Below are 22,453 nucleotides of genomic sequence, written 5' to 3' on the forward strand. Positions count from 1 at the left end.
TAATGTTTTTGAAGGAATTGAGTGTTATTTCTTTGGGTAAAATATTTTGAGAAATAAAAAACCTACAAAAAACAAAATTCAAAGCACCCATCTCCTGAATGAGCTGAACGTTTTCTTATATGAAAAGCTACAATAGCACAAGTGTAAAATAGTTAGATTGTAAAAAATAAAAAATATGTACGGAGGCAAAATGCAGGAAAACAATACTGTGAATACTGAAACAACATTCACACAATAAAATTAAATCATGCTTTTTTTGACAAAGTTTTCTCATTTGAGATTTTGAAAAAATCCTGTAATTTATAACTTTCTCTGTTTGCCTTAGCAAAGCCTCCACTCAACGAGCTTCATGAGAGGAGTAAATCAAAGGAGCATAAGTCGCATTAAGCAACATGTGCGACAAGTTGTGTGACAAGCAAACACAGTTTTAGAGATGAAAAGGAGGCCTGACATGGACGAATGGCTCAGGAATTCAGCGCTCCACATCCATAATGAGTTCACCTGCTTTTCAAAAGGCAGCAGCAACCGTGTTATCTCAAGGATCTGTGAAAAGAATGCAGCGGTTTGTAAATCAGGGGCTGTGAGAGAGCCACAAAAATCCACTGTCACCCTGCGTTCATCTCTGCTCGCTTGCACTGCACACCTGAGTATGCAGGGAGGTCACATGGGGTCAGAGCCGAAGAAACTGTTGCAAGAGACGAGTTGTTTGTCAGCCGATAAATCAAGCCTTTGAGCTGCTTCTGCTGTCAGATCAGGTAGCTCTGATGAGCAATAACAATTAGGAGTTAATGTGCTTCTAATTTAATAAGTAGTTTCCTGCTCAACTACATTTCTTTTAATTCTTTTCAGGCTTTTTCCCTCTCTGCAGTTATTTACTTTTTTTCTTTTTTTCAAAACAGGCCTGCTTTCCACTGCGACACAAACAGCTTCCATAATTACAGCGTTCACACGCAGACACGGCTCTTCACCACTTCTGTCAGCTGTGACAAAACTCTGCATCACTTCCCCTTTATGTGTTTTATTCTTGTCCTTCCAAACTTCTTCTATGACTGACAGGAAGTCTACAAAGGATAGCTGACGGCATTTGTGGAGAATCTTTCCCTTTGTTTGGGGCAATTCTTCATCCCAGTTGCCAAGAGGAGCCCACGGCATCATCAAGTCAAAAGTACTGGGCTGTAAAAGATAAAACATTTATCTATATCACTAAATAAAGCCTAACAATTAGCCAATGTGAGGAAACTTGACCACTGACTGCTTAAGAGGCCAAAACTCTGTCCATGGTGCTGGAACTACAGACACTCAGTAAACCACTTCTTTGCTAACTTTGTCATAAGTTTGTCAGCACTCAGAAATGCTTAAACTTTATATTGTTTCAAATAGCCAGCTTTCAGAAGATCAGCTTTGTCTATTTGAATGTGTAATGTTTTGAAATAGCCTTTAACAAACTAAAAGAAAAACTTAAAAGTTACATCAAATATCTTTTGCCTGATGGCTCTTTAAATGTCTTCTAAGAGATAAGTTTGTGTTCATTATTGCTGGGTTCATGCCTGTGTAACACGAGACATGTTTTCTCAGTGAACCCACACATTCACCTGCATGTGTATTTTTCACTGAGTCAAAACCGTGGTCTGATTGACGTTTGTTCTCTCAAACTCCCGTGTGGCTGAGGAATGCTCATATGTTTTGGTTGCATTGCATTGAGGTTACAGCCAACTGACACTGGTCCTGTTAGGTAACGCTATGTTGCCTCGTTTTAGCTCAGTGAACTTGTTAAAAGAGCGCCGTGTGAGTAAAGAAAATCGAGCTCATTTGTTAACTCTGCAAAATAACTTCTTTAAAATGATTCAAAATCACAAATGGATGCCCCTGTAACAAGCACTTTGTCCTTCATTTATTCATTACCAGTCAGAAGCAGTCGTCATTGAACACCAACTCAGAAGGCAAGCGACATGTCAAAACACAGATCTGATTGAAAACATGCCGGGCTGCAACAACCCAGAATCACATCCATCAAAAATGAATTCTTTGTAAAACAGATATACACAAGCAAGCCTCTGTTCTAAGAGATGTATGGACATTGTTTTCAAAAAGCATTATTTCAAAGCTCTTGCAGTCCAAAACATAAACTAAAGCTACTGTATATGTTATTTAATAACTATCACAATGAAAACAAAACCAGTGGTCCCAGACACCTCACTCTGAATAAAGACTTTGGGCTCTCACCCTGCAGCCAGCCTTGGAAGAAGGGCTAGGGGGCGAGCTGACTTGGCCTTACCAGCTAGGCACAGCCTGAAGAATCTACATGGGACCGCCTTCCTGTGGACCCACCACCCACAGGAGGTGCCAAAAGGGACCAGTGCAGTTTGGGTTAAGTGACATTTCGAAGCATTTTAAAGGCAATTTGATTCTTGGCTGCTGAAACTGGCTTTACAGGCATAGAACATCACTTCACAGGTGGGGAAAGAGCTCGGGTTTGTCAGGAGGTTGAAAGATACCAGCTACACATCACATCACATCAGCTCGACTGATTTGCCTCGAGTTTTGGAAGCAGAAACTGAGAAGCCTGGTGGGGCCTCACCTATCACTGGAGTTGAGGTTGAGTCATTTAAATAACTCCATGAGATTTGCCCTAAATCCTTTAAGCCCCTGGATTTTGTTAGTAAAGTCTTAGTAGACAAGCCTGTGCAACACAGCATGAAGGTCAGGACCAATGCCTTTGGATAGTGCTCCCAGAGTGAAAGTTTGATTTGTGCTGCCTCTGAGTGGTCAACCTCATGTCTGGTAAGTGTTAGACTCCACCAGGGTTGCCCTTTGTCACTAATTCCGTTTATACCTTTTATGAACGAAATGTCTAGGTGCATGCGAGGTGTAAATGGGCTTCAGTTCAAGAAGATTTAGATAGATTTAGATTTAGATTAGATATTGCTGCCCTTTGTGGACGACGTGGTCCTGTTAGGCTTATCTAGCTTGGACCTTTGGTAGGCACTTGAGTAGTTTGCAGATGGGTTTGAAGCAGCCAGGGGGCAGATTAGCACCTGAGTCTGAGGCATGGTCCTCCACTGGAAAAGGAGGGCCACCTCTGATTTGGCAGTGAGATACTGCCCCAAGGTGGATGAGTTTAAATATTTTCTTTTCTTGTTCATAAGTGGGTGAAGAGTAGAATAGGGGTTCGATAGACTCATTGGAGTAGCAAATGCAGAAACTACACTGGCTTGTTGCTGTGAGGCGAGAGTTGAGCTGGAAGGCACCGTTGTTGATTTACCAGTGAATCTACGTTTCAGGCCTCAACTAAAGTCTCAAGCTATGGTGGGTGACTGTAGGTGTGAGATAAAAAATTAAAAAAAAAAACACTAGTTGAGTTGATTTGAGCATCTGATCAGAATGTCTTCAGGGCTGTTTTTTTAGGGAGGTGTTTCAAACATGTCACTTTGAGAGAAAGCCTCGGGGCAAACTCAGGATTTGCTGCAGAGATTTTATCTCACAGCTGCCCCAAGAATTGCTTGAGGTCCCCTTAGATAAGCTGGAGGAGGTAGCTTCAGAGAGGGAGGTCCACAGATTTCTGCACCCATGATCTGGTCTTAGATAAATGGGGAAAAAAATGGATTGGTGGGACATTAAAATCCTTGATGGTCAAAAAAAACCATTCCTGAAATCAAAATATATTTTTACATGTGAGGCAGATGTAGCTCGAGAGCTAGGGTGTATCATGCACAAAGGTTCGAGGTTTGATCTCGTCTTCTTCTGTCTGTATCAACAGGTTTGCAGGCAAAAGAAATGGATTTTAAATTATGCTTGAAGCACAAAGTAAACACACTGATAGCTTTTAGTGTCATTGGTACCAGAATGTCACCACTAAAATGATATCCAGTAAGTATAAATACTCTCATGGGCTTGTCTCTTGAGGAAGTGTCATAAAAAGGTGTTGTCCCGAAAGCCGTGGGACAATTCAAAGGAAAATGCTTCATGTAATGATTAATGTTCAACTTATCGACGCTGTCTCTTCGATAAGATACCTGACTGACTTCAGCGTCAGCGAAACAAAACCTGTAAACAATGTGAAGCACAATTCTTATTCAGATACTCCAAAATAAACCTGCTGAAGTCATCCTGCTGACTATCTGCTTTTTTATTTCACATAAACATCCAGCGTTCACTTTATAAGTGACCTTTGTTAATTTCCACACGTGCTATTTCTACACTGTTCCACTTGGTCGGATTTTTCCTACAGGTGTTAAAAATAGGTTTGAATAAAAGAGAAAATCAGCAGAGGGGTTGTTTGGAAAAGCATGTTGTTGACAGGTGAATAAAATATGTAAGTGGCACCTTTATAAATAGGAATGGAAAAAAACTAGAAGATGAAACCTGAACACAATAAGATCAGTCAACACAAGTTTTTACTGTAAAGTCATTAATGATTGCACAACTGAATACACACACTTCAAACAATATCCATAAATAAAAGTATTTTATTTCATTTTACAAAAATACAGTTAATAACTACACTAAATAATACTTGATTTTAAAACCACGCTGGCGTCAGTGCTGCTAATATTTTACAGTTTTTCTACAGCAAAACATTTTAACTTTGCATGCTTGAATTTTGGATGGCAATTTATGGAGTTATTATAGCACCTAATTTTATGTAATTTAACCATAAATGAAATAATGTTGCTATTTATATCCAAAAGTTATAAAATTAGCTGCAACCTGCTGTGTGCATATTTACCAGAAATGACTGTTTCATGCAAATAAAATTAAAACGGTCTCTGTTATTTGCTAACTGATGGAATTAACTTTAATTCACAAATTTTCAGTAACACACATTGCTGTAAATTCTGTGTACGTGTACAGTAATTTATTTTTCAGGTGTTCATCAGTAGTATTTTGTTGTTAACTACGCCCAATAAACATTTCCTGTTTCCGTCGCGCTCATATTACACAGTGGTATCTACCTTTTACTGCAACCACATGGTGTGCTCACATTTTCCATCACCCTGATGTCTTTTATGATAAGTTCAAAGATAATAATATTCCACAATTTACATTTTTAAGAATAACCAAGACCTAGAAATTTTTGAATATCAACTTATGTTGAAAAATGACAGAGCTGTACCTTGAAAATAACATTATGCACAATCTCATGCAATATTGCAATATATTGTGTGATCTTGCAGGATTTGTTAGCGCTCAGAATATATGTTGTGAATGACTGTCAGCTACTACCGCACCAACCTTTAGCTCGATATCTGTAAAATTCACCATGGTATTGCCATTTTGGGGAAGTTTAAGGTTGATTAGCTGTGGTGGACATATTCAATCAAGTTGCCTATAAAAGTTAATCAGTTGTAAATGTACATCAAATAATTACATTCTGAGGGATTCATTCAAATTTGTCCAGTTGTTCATGAGATCTTTTGCTAACAGACAAAAAGGATTTGTTAATACCTAAGTTTTAGGCAAAATAGGCATGCGATGTGTAGTGGCCGTAGTAGGTGTTGAGGATGATGTTCAGTTAATTTGAGCTTAATATCTATAAAATTGGCTGAATCATAACCGTTTTTGCATTTCCTAAGGTTGCTTAGCTGCGACAGCCATCTTGGATGAGGTTGACTCCAAAAGTTAATCACTTGTAGACGCGTTTTCAGTTGTTACTTTCTGAGAGTTTCATTCAAATCTGTCCACTGGTTCATGAGATATTTTGCTGACAGTATAAACAAACTAACACACACACACACATGCATACATACACAGGCCCAGGCAGGCAAGTGTGTCATTCAAACAACAAAAAACACTGCGACAAAATACCAAGAAGTTAACTGATAGTCTCTTATCTTGTACCCTAAAGTCTGTGAGCAGATAAAGTGTGAAGCCAGGAACAGCTCAGATGTGCTGCTGTTCATGTGTTGCGTTAAACATTCACAAAGATCAATAATAAGAAAATGATTTTATTAGTTAATGTCACCCCCCATGGATTTAATAAATGCTTCCTCATCCCAAGGCATAAGGGAACCAAGCGGCAGCTCAGGGCCCCCAGGCCAGCGGGGGGGGGGGGCACAAGAGCCCTTGAATATTCACATAAATCAAATTGACACAGAGTTTAATCCACATTAGCTGTAATCAGAGCGATAACAGAGTGATAAATGAGGGCTAATTTATTCATGTTTACATCCTGTGTCTGAGCTGGATCACATTTCAGGCACACTGTGGATATTTTGCTAACAGACAGAGAGGGTGACTAACAGTTCAGTTTTAAGCAAAGGTCCTGAAATGTACGAAGTGCTCAGAATATGTGTTAACGCTCAGCTACCTTTTGGCTGTCTCCAAAAGTTAATCAGTTGCAGAGGCACCTCCTATGATTACTTTTAATTAAAAGGTCCATTGATTTAGTTGACATTTTGCTAACATGACAGATAAACACATACACACAGACACTGGCACAAAAAAATATTGTTTTTTTTTTAACTACTATAATATAATAAGTGGGGTGAGTGATGGGCTTAAATGAAACTCCTTGTGTTAAAGGAGTGCTCTTTACAAAGACTTTGACTCAACTTGCTTTCAGGTAAATGAAATCTTTGTGGGGTTAAAACAGAGGAAAAGTTTTACACACAACTTTTTCTGGTGGCTCCTCGGAATTCAAGAACATGTCATTCCTGTAGTTGACCAGCAGGTGGCCTCTGGATTTTCAGACTCAGATTACATAAATGAACAAATTTTACTTGTTATAATTGCAGTGAAAAACTGACTGTAGTGACTTCCAGCTTCATGGAACCATAAGAAATAATGTCATACCCGATACTCTTACAGTGGTTTGTGTATCTTTAAAACACTGTGATCATGTTTTAAATGATAGATAAATACTTTTGCAAGAGCTGAAACAATTCAATGAGATTTTATTATTATAGATTAACATTCATTGCTGCATGTCCAAAAGTGTGAGTAATCTCTGAATTTGCTCAATGTTTGAATTTATAACTCAAGTCAAGTGTTGTCATCATGGCTCCTCATATTTTGCATTAGAAAAACTCAACAATCTTGGACCCATCAGAGCAACTGACAAACAATGTGCTGCGAGGTTTAGAGATGCCTACAAATCAAGTAAAAAGCTATAAAAAGATGACTGAATTTTCACTATTTTAGTTATCTTAAAGTTGACTGAACAGTTCTGGGAGTAAGAGGAAGGAAAGGCAGGATTGTGAAGTTTAAGATGTCCATAATGAAAACCTGCGGGGCAGATCACCATCGGGGCCAGACCTCAGCCTGACAGAAAGAGAAAAGCTGACACAAGAGGGTGCACTGGTGCCTGGATCTGTGCAGGCTAGCACATAAGGATAATGATGAAAAAATTAAATCTTGTGTTAACTTTAGAGAATAAAGAGAACTAAACCTTTTTAAATGCTACTCAGATTTGCCTGACTTGAGAAAACCAAAAAAAAAATCTGAGGAATTCCCTAAATATCTTTTACAATCAATGCATAATGATGCAGCCAGAGTGCTGAGAAGCGCTGCAGCGAGAGCTCACCCCACATACGGGCTGAATTCACAGCAGACTGTTTGAATGAAGGAGTAGAGAAAGCACAAACCTGCATGTAGAGGTGCAGACAGGGAATACTTTCCCTGCTGCTTTAAGGCAAAATGGCTGCTGAGGAATAAGCCTACTGGGTCTGCATAACAAACAACCCGAGAGTTACAGTATATATGGTTTACATTTTACAAATCAACTAAAGATTAGAAGAGATCCATGCAGACGGCTGTCATCCTAGAACAGCTCCAATCTCAAAACATCCAGTGGTTTATGTGAAAGCTATTTTATAAACCTTGGTAACACGGTCAATTTTACATTACAGGATTATTTACATGGAATTCTGTCATTATTTGCAAGATCGGCAGCTAGCTGTAGCACTTCTGGTGCAATCTGGGACACTTCCTGCAGGAGTCTCCCACTGTTTCTGTCATAATTCCTGTGCAATGCAAAACTGAGCCATAGAGCAAGAGGAGCAGCTACTTCTCTGTTTTCTATACTGGGGGGTCAAAACTTATGATTTAGATCCTTCATTTATTGACTTAAAGGCAACATGTTATCATGTTATAACTCAGCAGAAGCTGCTAGTTAGTTAGTTAGTTAGTTAGCTCGTCAGACAAACAGCAAACAGTTATAGAGATGTAAAAAAAAAAAGCTAAAGTTGATTTTAAGTGTTAAAACTGCCCTACATCTTTTTGTGGCAACAAATTAGGCATCATAGAATAAAAACCTCGACTAATGTATGCGCAGCATATCCACGAGTTCATGAAAAGTGGGAAATATTCATTTTATGTTGCTCTTATATTGACATCCACCTGGGCCAGAGTTCATATGCAGCAGTGTGAGACTCCATGTAGAGTTTTTAGGCTGAAAAATCAGAGAATTTGACTTATTGTTGTCTAAAAGTGAAGGTTTTGTACATGTCTACATCAGGTTCATATCAGCATTTGGCCATGTTGGTTTAACACACATATATATATTCTTTATGGCACACATGGGCAACATACGGCCCACGTGTGCCATAAAGGCCAATTGCCAGTATCCTTAAATAAAAAGAAAACAACTTTAAAACAAGACCTGCATTTTATCGATTAAGTTTAGGGAAGTCTAAATTAAACTTCTTGAACATATACATCTAAAACATTTGGACTCAGATGGGCCAAAAACCTTTCTTTTTTTCCAGAAAGCAAACATTTTAAGCTAAGTTAAAGTATGTCTTATATTCCTAGAGGTTACCATAGGGACACATATGTTGACTAAGCATGCTAACTATGTTGCAACTTGTCCCAACAGGAAATGGAAGAAAAAGTCTGGAAATGTCTTCCAGATTAAATGTCTGAAAGAAAAACCATTTCCCAATTTACTATGTGGCTCTTTGAGTGCTTTAAATGGCTTGATATGGTCCTCCGCGCTCTCCTGCTTTACGGGAACTTGTTCTCCATCTTTGCTTCTCCATTTTGCACCACAATCAGGCGCCCGTGGCATGAACCGCTGTGACTTTCTGAGTTGTTTTAGGACAGCCAAAATCTGAAACTCATCATTCTGGTCAGAATTAAACCTCTGTCTCTCCACACTGAGGCCGTTTAAAGAGCCATCGACAGCAGGTAAGATATCATTTGTTTGTAACCTTTTCCACAAAACCCCAATACAAAAGATCTGAACTGTCCCTTTTGAGGTCGAGAAGTTTGTTTTTAAAGGTTTCACACCTCTTTCTCTTCCATGTTGACTCAAGTCAAGCAGATTAGATGTCAGCAGTAAGTCTGGATGTGAGACACAGCACAGGAAGGACACATCAACAGTTAGAGAACTTTGTTTTACATTACTAAGCTGTGTTTTTCTGCAGCACTATATGCTAAATACTAGTCCATGGGGGGGTTCAAATGCCATGGATCTGTTCGTAATGGCAAAGAGAGAGAGAGAGAGGAAAGAAACCGAGTAAACTGCATTTTTTTTCTCTCCACAGTGAGGAGCTGGACAATATAATGGTATGCTCCTCCACCCCCCTCTGACTCCCCCAGATCAATGTGCTGCAAAGCCTGGTGGGTACTGAAGTCCTCTCCACACAAAGAGGGGTCTTGTTTGCGTTGCGGACCGATCGGCTGCAGAACTACCAGTACCGAGATGCTCCCCCTCCAAAGATAATAATAAAAAAAATAAAATAAAAAAAGGGGGTGATGGTTTCCGGGAAGAGCGTGAAGTGTTTGGACCGGGGCGCCGCTGGAAGAAGAAGAAGAAGAAGAGAGGGGAAAGTGTGAGGTGAGGAAACGACCGAGCGGCTGTTTTTAAAGCGGTTGTAGCTGTTTTCAGATGGAGGAGGATGAAGAGGAGGAGGGATGAATGAGGAGCGAACGAGCCGGGTGAGGTTGATCCGGAGGGCAGACGGTAAAACCTGCAAGTTGTGCTGAGATCAGGAGGACTGCAATACGATGCTGCGCATGAATGTTGGGCTCCTCTGCACATCCCGGGTGCCTGGCTTGGCCTGGCTTGGCTTGGGGAGGGTAATCCCCCCACCCCTTCCTTCCCTCCTAGTTTTAAGGGAAATCAGCGCTGCTCTTTCTCCATTTTTCACTGATTCATGTCGCGTTCACGAACACAAAGGATGCGTGTGGATGTTAGGATGTAATGTGGTGCGTGTCGTCAAGTGTTCGGCTGATTTGTTTGTTGCACATGTAGGGCTCCTTTTGTTTGTTTGTTTATTTTACAATTACAGGTCATTAAAAAAGATTTCTTTTAAAAGCACAGACTTTTGAGACGCAATTCCCTGCATACAAAAAGTGCTGTAGTCGTATTTACACATTTTAAAGCTTTATTACACAAGCTTCGTAGTTTGATATCTATGAAGAAATAGAACGTGTTACGTATCTCCAATAACATTAAATTAGCTTAATCTCGCTTGTTTTGTAGAAAGGGTGCTTTTATTGTGGAGTTTCAAACCGGAAGTTGTGGCTTCACTCTGGTTTCCTTCTTCTAAGACTTTATATCGTTCTTGGTTGTATTGTTACTATTTAATATAGTAGTAAAAGGTTTAATGCTTGTATTTTGGCATTTATGAAAAAAATAGAACGTGTTAAATGTTGTCAGCAACAGTAAATTAGTATAATCTCACTTGTTCAGTAGGAAATGTGCCTTTATTTTGAAGTGGAACCGAAAGTCGTGTTGTTTTGACTTTATTAGCAGCATCTCCGGTCTGCAGAGAATCCGCTCTCAGAGGTTGAAAATCTTCTTACATGTCTCTTGCAGGGAAAATGTGCTCAAAAGCTTTATTAATACATATTAAGTGGTACAAGACTTCTATTTTGACATTTACGAAAAATAGAACGTGCCTAATGTATCCACTAACGTGAAACATTAGTTTGTCTTGGTTTAAATGTGCTTTTTTCTGCAGACCTGAACCGGAAGTTGTATTTATCGGTGTTTTTGACTTGACTTGCGGTCTCCTGGTGACTGAGTAGTAATTTTGTGTGAGGCGTTGGAGTCGGTAAAATAGTTCACTAGCACTTTTGTTTAAAATTGTGCGTTTATTGTAAAATATCAGAACAGAAGTTGTATTATTCTGACTTCACCTCGGTTTCCCTGTGTTTGAGTAGCAGTTTAATATCTGAGGTGTTGGCTTGACTTGGTAAATTTATTTTATTTCACTTATATTTGCAAGCGACCCGCTTTTATTTTGAAATATGTGCCCTCGAAGTTGTATTAGTCTGACTTCACCCCGGTTTCCCCGTGCTTGAGCACCCGTTAGACGTCGACAAATCAGTCCCCTCACATGTTTTTTGTAGGAGTTGTGCCTTTTATTTTGAAGGATTGTCCCGGAAGTTGCATTGTTTTGACTTCACTCCTGTCTCTCTCGGACCGACTGAGCAGCATCTCCAGCCCGCAGAGATCGGCTCTCAGTGAGAGAGGCTGGAAACCTCCACACACACACACACACACACACACACACACACACCGCGGCTCCGTCCTCCTCACTCTGCCCGCTGCCACAGCTCACAGATCGGATGCGTTTCACGCCTTAAGCCGAGTCAACACCTCAGGTAATTTTTGCTTCAGGAGATAAAAAAAGGCTTAGTCTAATCTCGGGGATGCAATATTAGAAAGCAGCAGCCCAGTCCTCTCAGATTGTTGAGGGGCAAAGATGGAAGATATACCTTCATCTTTCCGTCAAGATCTGTGCTTGTGTGACTGATATTTAGGTGCTATGGAGTATCTGCAGCCTGGCAGCGTTGTGCTGTTATGGACCTGGATTATATATTTTTTATTATTATTTCTTTATTCCATGATAGAAAGAACCATTCTTCCCCTGAGAAATCCTATGATTTTGTTTTATGCATCTCCTATTGTTGTGTTAATTTGGTGTAAAATTGGTGCTTCGGTCACATGTGAAACCTGTTGAACCCGAGGGTTCTGATCAGGTTCCTCTGCCGCAACATGTATTTCCTCTGGTTTCATCTGCCTAATAGCTCCTGAAGTTAATTTGCTCTTCCAAGAAGAAGAAGAAGAAGAAAGAAAGAAAAAACCCTTCCTTGTGTTGCATCTCTTCCCACTTCCCATTGGATGTGCTTTCTTTAATGGGCCATTAAGAGGCAACCACGATGGTTAAGCTGTCATCTGGGCCTGATTGATTCGGTTAGACCACAGATGAGGCCGATCTGCGCTCGAGATTCCTTCAAAGCTCTCTGCTTAATGTCTCCAATGCATCCCCTCCCCTTGGCAGGGAGCAGAAATGGACGGCTTGGCTCCGGGCCCTTTGGAACATAAAGGAACATGCACGTGGGGCCGTGTTAGAGCGTGTTTACGACCAGACGTTCGGCTCAGAGTCTGCAGCCCACGGAGAGGTTGGTGGGACGCCGGGGAGGAAAAGTTTAGCAAAGACGAGGAGCATTAGGGTTTTTTTGGGCTCCTTGTAAAAGTGGGCCACCGGTCCCTGTGGTGAGTGGCGCTTTTCTGGGGCAGGCTCGGTGGTGACGCTCGCCCGGCCCGGATTGGGAACAGGATGCCCTCGTCCATCCGTTTTGGAGCCAGGTGAGGAAACTGTGCTCATTCTTGCAGAATGATGCCCGCGATCAGCTTGCTTCACCTCAGGCAACGTTACCTGAACGCTAAAAAGTCTAATAGGGTTTCAGATCAGAAAGTGAAGTTAATCAGTGTTTTTCACTGATTTGGCGACTTTTTTTCTTCTTTTTTCGCCCAAACCCTGGAGCCCTGGAGTGAGAAGCAAATGGCTATTTAAAGACGCCATAACCCAACCAGCTGATGCCATTTCCGCTCCCGTCGTAATTGAATCAGTGCTAGCGGGACGCGCCAGTGAGGGTGTGTGCGCTCCGCAGATGATTACACAGTTGGGGCTTCGAAGAGGTCTGAAACGGCTACTTTCACATACCTGATTGGCGCCTCCTGTTCCTGGAGAGCGTGTCTGTGGAAGCCAAGAAGAAGCCAGAATCTCAGCTCGTCTCTAGTCTTCGAAAGCCGTCGCCCACGGGAAGGATGTGAGTTCTCAAACGACGTGTTCTTATAGAGCTGTGGTCGATTTTAGGGGTGAGGGTGATTGATGGTGTGGGGAGGAGAGGTTGGCTCGTTAATTGACTCTGTTAGAATAATTAGTCTTTAATTGAGAGGTGGTGTCATTAGCTGGCGGTGCGCATCAAGTCTGTTTTCAATCAGTTTGTCCCGGTTCATTAACGGATTCGGGATGGTTTTGAACATTGACAGAGACTGTGAAAAACGGAGCTCGTGGCGTGCACAGCTCGGACAGGATCATGGCTTTCATATATATGTGATCTGCACGGTGAAGGGTACGGAGAGGGTTAACAACGCAAAAGGGAACTAGGACATCAACATCCCGTTTTCACGGGTATATTCTGGCAGTGAGCAGGACAGGAACAGCAAGTGAAACAGGGCATTATTCAATCATTATTTAATTTCTTCCGTCTGTGTTGCTCGAGCTTTGTTTTATTTACAGTTGAAAACAGTTTTTTAGACAATTTTTTTATTACTTTCTTCAAAGTCACCAGTTTAGATGCACTAAGATTACTCTGGCTTTAAACAGTTTAAAAACCTCAGATGATGATGTCATGGCTTTGGAAACTTTTATTTGGTTATTTGACAGCATCTGGGTGACTTGGAGGCACACTTTAAATGCTCTGCTTCTTTGTCTAACAGTGTGGGAAAAATCAAAATAAATCATCCAAGAAATCAGGAAGAGAATAATCAGCCTCCATAACTCTGCTTCATCCTTGGGTCTAGTTTCCAGAAACATGAAGGTTCATCCACAAGTCCAAACACCCCGGGAATGTCCTGCCATCACACCGCTCAGGACAGAGACGAGTTCTGAATTCCCAAGATGAACGTGGTTCAGTGTGAAATGTGTGCATCAACCGCAAAACAAAAGCAAAAGTAAAGATGAAGCTGGTAACAGAGTCATTAACCACAGAGAAACGAGTCCTGTACCAACATGGGCTGAAAGGCCACTCAGTGAAGAAGAAGCCTTTACTTTGAAAGGAACATAAAAAAAATCCAGAATATAGTTTGTAAATACTCACAGGGACAAAGACCTTAATTTTGGAGCCGTGTCCCGTGGTCTGATGAAACTAAAATTTAACTGTTCGGCCATGATGACCATTTCTACATTTGGAGGAAAAAGGGAAGAAGGTTACAAGACCAAAAACATAATCCGAGCTATGAAGCACGGGGGTGGCAGCATCATGTTGTGGGGATTGTTTTGCTGCGGGAGGGACTGGAGCACTTCACAACATAGATGGTATCACGAGGAAAGAACATCCTGTGGAAAGACTGAAAATCGTCTGGCAGGAAGTTAAAGCTTGGGAACTAAAGGGTCTTCAAACGGAAACTGACCCTCAGCATCCGGACAGATTAGGGATTAAAGTGGCTTAAGGACAACAAAGTCAAACCTGACTCAGTTCCACCGGTTCTGTCAGGAGGAACGGGACAAACCAGCAAACTGCTGCGAGGAGCCATTTGAGCCAAGTCCGACAGTTAAAAGGCAGTGCTGCCAGGTACGAAGAAAATGGATTTTAACTTGTGATTTTGAGGGAAGTATTAAAAAAGGGAAGTATTAAAAAAATAATTATTTGGGCATTTAATAAATGCCAAAATAAAGAGAGCCTAAAACAGGAAAGGTTTCTGTCATAAAAGACTGATTTGTTTTTTAGAAATAAGTCAGTATTCGTTGGTCTAACCCCGTTTAACTTTCAGACTCCAGAGATACTTCTGTTGAACATTCAGCACTCTCCTCGGTTATTTTGAGTCTCCCAGCCGAGTCTGCGGCAGGCGTCGGGCGGGAGTGTAAAATATTTCATCTGTAGCCACGAATGCGTCTGCCTGTTTCCCTCCGATATTTGGGCTCTTCTCCGGTCTGTTGGCTTTGTGTCGTTTCAGGCAGGATTACAGAACCTTCTGCTGGGAGGGAAGTTCACCTTTGACCCTGCCTTAACTAACCTCAGAGAGGAATAAATAATTAAACAACCCATCTTGTACATATATTGAGCTTACACTGCTGTGCATGCAGACATTCCTTTAGCAGATGGAACTTTACGTCATGTCAGAACATCGATGATTCAGTACATTAAGGGCCACGTCAAAGTGTCTCACGTGCTTTCAGGCCGGTCGCAGAGTCCGAGGGGACTTTTGTCTCATTTCAGCATTGAAAATAACATTAGCCCACAAGCCAATGAGGCTGTAATTTAGTTGGACCAGTAATTCGCTCAAATGTAAGATAATATGGAGCACCATTAGACCACCAGAAGGATACTTTACAGGGAAATGCAGCAGTAATGTTGGGAGAGCCACTGAAGGAATGTTACAGTCTCGTTTCGGGTTTGGATTTGAGTGCAATACGTGGTTTTGCAGCTATTTTATTGTAAAGAACAGAGATGTCCTTGACTGAACTGTGTGTTTATCTCGTACCATCTACTTCTGAAACTAATGATTATTTTATTTGGTCACTGTGTGTTTTACGTCATTGGGTTGGATAGGGAGCTACTAATGAGACGGAGATAAATTTGTCTCCGGCTCTTTGGAGTAAATTTGAGCCCTGGGTGGTAGGAAAAAAAACGTATGAAAGTCCCCGTTTCTGACTCTAATTCTGGGAAAGCAAGTGAAACTGTAGAGTTACAGAATAAACAAACAACAACAAAAAAAGACCGTACTAGTACATGCCAGTAGTGTTTGTGTGATTACAGTCAGAGATGGAAGATCAAATTTTTACACTTCAGTCTGAATTTAATGTTAAATAGATGTTTTCTCCAGTAGACATGTTTGCTGGTTACAGCATGAAAATCTCATGTTTAATGAATTATTTTAAAGTTAGAGTCCATATCCTTTGAAGTGGGGTTCTGTGGTAAAGTTATATCAATGAATATATTACCTGCTGTCGATAGCTCACTTTGGACAAACAGTGTTTTGATGAGCTAACGACTAGTCTGAGCTCTGTTTCTCCAAACGGTGGTTGTTCAAGGAGTTACCTACAACAGGTAAGATATAAATATTTCCAACCTTTCCACAAAACCTCACTTCAGATGATTCAAACTAATACTTTGACAGGGTTTGAGCTCCTTGTAGTGCCCCATCTACAAAGGCAGAACTTTGCTCTCATTAATAAACGTTTCCTGCCACGATGTGCCGAAATCTCTCATTTAAAAATAAAATGCGAAAGGGAGCAGAACTTGAGTTTGCAGTTATTGAAGGTTTGATTTTTTTTTTTACAATAGACAGAATCAATAAACGAAGTGGCATTTTCTCCGTGGAGGATACTGCCTTTAAGGTTGCGTGAAAAGATACGAAGAGGCAGTTGCGTTACTAGTATCGAATGTTGTGATGATAATATCAGTTCTCACTCTTCGTTTCCTGTTCTGGCATCAAAGCTCACAACCCTCAGAGTTTGCACGAGCATCTTGGTCACTATCATCTAAACCAGGTGTGGGCATTAAGAGTCCTTCAGATTAGAATTGGCCTGCGGAGCGTGAATGATCGGCACTTAGAATATAGTAATTTATGATTTATTGCAGTTCAGGCAATTCTTTTGCATTACCAGTATTGCACAAAATAATATTGCAGTGACAATAAATGTTTGATATATAGTGCAGCCCTAATTGCCTTTTGTAAGTGACAGATTTGAATATTTTATTTGTTGATTTATTATCCAACTTATGCCAGAAGAAGAAACTTTAACTCCTTACAGCGTGGTCAGGTCAACACATCATTTTAAAAAGTTTAATTTAATATGAGAAGGCAAATGATCCAGTTTTGGCATTTGAAAGTTTAGAGCCAACAAGTAAAAATATCACAGCTCGACCTTCTGTCCATCAGCTTATTGAGTCTGCAAATCTTCAGAGGCATCAATCGATCTCCTCCTTCTGTAATCGTTGCTGTGATCTATCCTTCCCCTCTCAGTGTTACCTTAAAACTCATCTCAGTCTGTTTCCCTCAGCCAACTGGAAAAACGATGTTTCCTCTTCCACAACAGATAAATGTATTCAGCAGCTTCATAAATCATCAGTGTAATGTCATGAAATTAGATCGATTTTATTAAAACCTTAGTTTGGCCATTTCCAAGATGGTTTCTGTGAAAAAATTATAAATAAATAATATCTTACCTGCTATATGTAGCATTATGAAAAGCCTCTGTTTGGACAAATGGGGTTTAAATTCGATAAGTTTAACAAGTTTATGACTAGTTCGATTTGCATCTAGGTCCAAAAGTGAAAAGCTAAAAAAGCTTTCAAAATTATGTTTAAAAAGCCAAATTTTTTGTTTACATTTATCAGCAATAATAAAAAGAACCACTACATACGCATCATTCACCATCACATATTCAAATCTGCAGTATAATTTGTAATAAATTTGCGAAAATCAGCAGAGTCAGGTTTTGTTGCCAACAGTTTTGAGTCGTTTGTTCACATTCAAACATTGACAAGTTCACTTCGGACAGTTTTGGAGAGCAACTGATATTGAGTCGGTAAAATAATCCCTGGATGTAAACAAAATTGGAGGTAGAATGATAGAATCAGAGACACCAGGTTGAAAGCGAAAAGTTCTTCTTTTTTTGAAAAGAAAGCCGTGAGGACGAGAGTCGACAGAAGTAGAGTCATTTTTAAATTTATCTGTTGGCGTCATGTGCAGCTGAGGTGTGCCGAGATATTCCGAAACGTCAAAATAAAATTGTAAACAAAGGAGAGAAATATTTGCTGTTTTCTAGCACAATTTTTACGGAAACCCTGAAGCGTTTTAGTTACTTTAAGCCCAAAACAATCATTTACTGATGTGTAAATTCTGTTAGGAGCAAAGAAAAATTACATAAAAAACATTAAAAAGTTGCACATTTTAGCAGCAATTATGGCTTTTATGGCAGTTTATGCAAATGCAGTTTTATAAACCTTCCCACTACCTTCAGTTTTATATTACCCTGTTATTTACAGAGCATTTTGTTGCTTCTTCTTCAGTAGGAACATGCAGCACTTTCGCTACATTAGCTCATAATAAAACCTCTACACTTTTGCATGAAGCTGTTAGTTTAGTTTGTCACTTTGGCTGGTCGAAGCCTGGACGAAGACGTTTGTCCTTTTTCTTTATACTTTGTGCTCTATGATCTATATATTAGACCAGGGGTAGGCAAACCCTGGTCCTCGAGGGCCACCATCCTGCACGTTTTACTTGTTTCCCTGCTCCAACACACCTGATTCAGAGGTTAAATTACCTGTTAATCACCCATTGATTCAAATCAGGTGTGTCAGAGCAGAGAAACAAGTAAAACATGCAGGATAGTGGCCCTCCAGGACCATGATTGCCCACCATGCTATTAGACTGATGAGGTACTAACTATTGATATCTATTTGACAGAACATCAGTCAGTCGGTCTCCAGCCAGAATGGGTTAAATCACATTAACCCCCTCTCCACCCTCATACCTTCAAAAGTCCCACATGCCTCTAATTTAACCAGGATGTTAAGGGATCCACTTTTAGATTAACTTTATTAGCACCAAACAACAACAACAACAGGAAAAGGAAGTGGACAAAGTTAATGTAGACTGCAGTCACTCTAACTGATAGCAAAGCCGCAGCATTACCGAAACAGTATTAATCTTGTTGCTTCAAGAATAAACAACAAAAGCAATACTCACTTTAAATACAACATTATTGCATTTGTATGTTTCATATTTCTGGAATTAATTAGCCTTTGTTTGTTTAGTTTTCATCTCCGACAGCTCACAAACCTAAACACTCAGGAGACAATATAGTTTTGTTTTTTTTGTCATACATAAATGACTCACTCGGGCTAATTATAGTTTGTTTGAAGTTATAAAGGATCCGTTTTGCCAGTATGAGTGTTCAGGGACATCGCCGAAGTGTTGCGATGAATGTTGTCACAAAGTGAGTGGAGAAATGCTCAGTTTGAAGCAGAAGTCTGAGTGTTTGCCAGGAAACTGTTCTCTCGCTGCGTTCAGCTCGGGAGCAGGGCTCTGCTGGTTCCCATCGACTTACAGGCTGTCTGAGCCGAGATGTTCTTACACTCCAAGCCGCTCACGGCCCTTCTCACTTCGGGAAATGTGAAACTAAAATGGAGCTGTCTCTCCCATGTGTTGTTACAGGGGGAAAAAGGACTAAAGCGCTAAAAATAAATGGCTTAAACTCTACTTTCGCATTTCGATTTCACAAATGAAATGATGTCAAACAGACTGAACTGTGGAATGACATTGTTTTTGACAAACTACGCCCACTTTGAGTTTGTTCCCCTTTTTTATGTTGAAATAGAGACACATCCATCCATCCATCCATCCATCCATCCATCCATCCATCCATCCATCCATCCATCCATCCATCCATCCACAATAATGATAAATATACTAATAATAATGGTTATCAATGGGGTTTTGGTGAACTGATGAGAAATCCCAGCCCTCCATGGAGCTCAGTCATACTTCGCATTAGAAACATCATTCAAAGGTTAAATGAGTCACAAAAAGTCGGACTTAACACATCTGTACTGGCATTTTGATATTTTATTACGATTTTTACACCATTTCAAAATCCAAATCCAATTTATTTATAAAGCACATTTTCAAAAAACCCCAACAAGTTTACCAAAGTGCTGTACATACAAAAATAAATAGAATAAAAGCAAAAAAAACCGACCACCAACAAACATAGAAGTCACAACATCAACTCAGAACTAGTCAAAGACATTTGGGGAAAAGGTGCGTTTTTAAAAGGGACATAAAACCGGGAAGCAAAGATGCCTGTCTAATGTTTAAAGGCAGTTTTTTCCAAAGTTTAGGTGCTATTACAGAAAAGGCTCAATCTCCTTTAAACTTCTGCCTCAGTTTTGTAACAAATAAAAGCAGCTGGTCAGCGAAGGAAGATACGTCTGGAGCAGATCCGACAGGGACAAAGGAGCAAGACCATTCAGGCGTTTATCAGCTAACGATAAAACTTTAGAATTAATTCTGTGGCCAGGACAGGAGGAATGTGTGCATGTCTCTGTACACCAGTGAGAAGACGAGCAGCAGCACTCTGGGCAGGCTGAAGACGAGATGAAGATGAAGATGCTCGACCGACACCAGCATGAAGTGCACTGCAGTAGTCAGGACGGGTTGAAACGAGGACATGTCTCACTCTCTCCAAGTCGTGCCTCGACGAAACCGGTTTAAGTTTTGCTACTTGCCTCAACCGGAAGAAGCTTTTTTTGCACCTTTCCAATTAAGTTTTAGGATTTTTGGAGCTTTTTCCATGAAATGTTCTGCTGACAGTTGATGGTGTCATGAACTGTCTAAAAATGTCAAAATCTTTGCAAACAAACTCCTCTAACTCCCACAAATTAATTTTTGGTACATATCCAAATTATACATCAAAATGTAGTTAATTTTATGTACTTTCACTCAGGGAGTCTCACGGTGCCATAAGACTTATAGTTTTCTCTTAAATCCTCCCAGACTGCAGAGAGCGAACACCCAGGCTTCTTCACTTCAGTTTTATTTTACCTCAAAACTGGAAATAAGGTTTTTTTAACACTGTAAAGTCTACTCTGTAAAACAGTGTGGAAACCTAAAAATTGACATGTGTGACCATCAGAGCCTTCTGCTGCTCAAGAACTTTTAAGCTCTGTCTCGTAGTTTCCACACAGCGACTGAGGTGCAGTTTTCAGTCTGTGTTTCTGTCCGCCTCTCTTAAGTTCGCTGTCAGGGAGTGACAGACACAGGTGTGTGGTTACCATGGTGACCACAATGAGCCTCTGGCAGCAGCTTTAACGCTTTTTTCTTTATCTTGGCTTTTTTTTACACTTTTCATACAGTTCATATATAAAGATGTTGATGAAGATTTTTAGTTAAGATTGTTACAAAGTGGATGTTCTAGTTTATTTAGTGTACGTTTTCATGGCTGTATTAGTTATAGTTCAACGCTTTGTGAAAGATTGTGTGAGTAAGTTGTTCAGCAACATTCAAACAACATTATTTTAAATAATTTGCCTGAGTTATTGAGGTTTCTTTTCATCTGTACACATTATTTTCTAAAAGCAGAAAAACTGAATGAATGTGCACCAGGGGAAATAGCATCACTGCTGCTGTGAGTAAAATAACCACAAACAGAGCTAAACATTTATTATACTTTGACTTTGGGCAAACTGTTATGCGCCTATTTATGTTTCACTCTGTCTCTTGTTGGTAATGGTGTATTTGTGATTTCATATTTGAACCTTGCAGTCAAATGAGTTTTTGTTGTTGCAGTAGTTAATACAAGCTTCCTACAATCTGCAGTAACATATTGTTTTTATAGTTTTTTTTTTGTTGTTTTTTTACACAGGGGCTAAGATGGGTGGAACGGCCATCATCAGCATGCAGGAAAAATGAGTAAAATGCAACTCTGCAGCTTCGTAGGACCTCGACCATCCCAACACCACCCATGACATTCTCCAGTGTACGTCTTCTCCTTTTCTTCTCTTTCCAAAAGGCCAGTTTATTAGACTGAAGTAATTCATGTAACATATTTCCAACCAAAGGTTTACCAAAGATATTTATCCACTGAAAACTGCTGCCCTTTCAATTTCTAGAAAACTTATTTTGTTTGTTTGTCTTTCATTTGCTTTTTGTCGTTTTTTTTTTTTTTTGTCCAAAAAGTAAAGAAAAACACATTTTAACTGACATGTTGCCCTTCGTTGCTAAAGCCATTGTTGTGTTTTAGATTAACAAAATTCTTCACAGAACAGTATTTAATGGTCAGTCTCAAAAGCAAAGTTGGGATTTCTGTTTTTTTTTTCATTTGTATCTAACTGAAAAATGAAATATTATTTTAGGTCCTAAATTTGATTTTTAATTCAAATTATTTTTTCATGAAATTTATTTCCTTTAGAAATGTTATTGATTGCTCCATACAACAGATTAAGTTGAGTTATTAGTGGTGGCTGTGTTAATCTATAATAAAGTTAAAGATAAATCACAATGTACCGTATCTACATTTGGTTGATTAGAAGTAGGGATGTCCCAACCAGAATTTTTGTCTTGATACCGATCAGAGTCATTTAAAAATCAGGATGAGCTGAGTCGTAATCTGATACTTGAATTATTTTGCTTTTTCTTACAGCACGGACTTGTAGATTAAAGACCACAGGTACATGAAGGTTATTACAGTCAGTCCCATCATGTGCTTGAAACCTCCGTAGCTCCACACTGCAGTAAATAACGGTGAACATTTTTATCCAGCTGTGTCGGTGGTGGATCGTTGGGAGGACAGGGCTGTGTCTCCAAAAGGCGACAAAAAACTATATTTCTCCACCACATGGATCAGTTGATCATTAGCCACGTCTTTTGATTTTAAATTCTTAATTAAATTGATGGTCACTAGAAAGACTCAAACGACACAAGGACTAAACTGCTCTCGTTTCGTATTTTAAATTACTTCCAGACTGCAGACATGTTGTCTCACGG

General features: G+C 39.9%; 1 protein-coding gene across 6 annotated transcripts in view; it reads left to right on the forward strand.

Annotated features, from left to right (window-relative positions):
- The first annotated feature begins 9,032 nt into the window (after positions 1-9,032).
- Positions 9,033-22,453, forward strand: part of phactr4b (phosphatase and actin regulator 4b) — a 36,150-nt gene continuing 22,729 nt past the window's right edge. Inside the window, exons 1-3 of one of the 6 annotated variants that reach the window (XM_037980445.1) lie at positions 9,033-9,126; positions 9,486-9,778; positions 21,333-21,446. The gene's annotated coding sequence lies outside the window, so the exon portion shown is untranslated. Of the gene's footprint in view, positions 9,127-9,485; positions 9,880-11,403; positions 11,554-12,370; positions 12,542-12,620; positions 13,006-21,332; positions 21,447-22,453 lie in introns of those variants that run through there. The other 5 variants (XM_017433269.3, XM_037980448.1, XM_037980446.1 and 2 more) reach the window with 5 other exon arrangements.

This window comes from Kryptolebias marmoratus, linkage group LG16, assembly GCF_001649575.2.
Source record: "Kryptolebias marmoratus isolate JLee-2015 linkage group LG16, ASM164957v2, whole genome shotgun sequence".
NCBI lineage: Eukaryota > Metazoa > Chordata > Actinopteri > Cyprinodontiformes > Rivulidae > Kryptolebias > Kryptolebias marmoratus.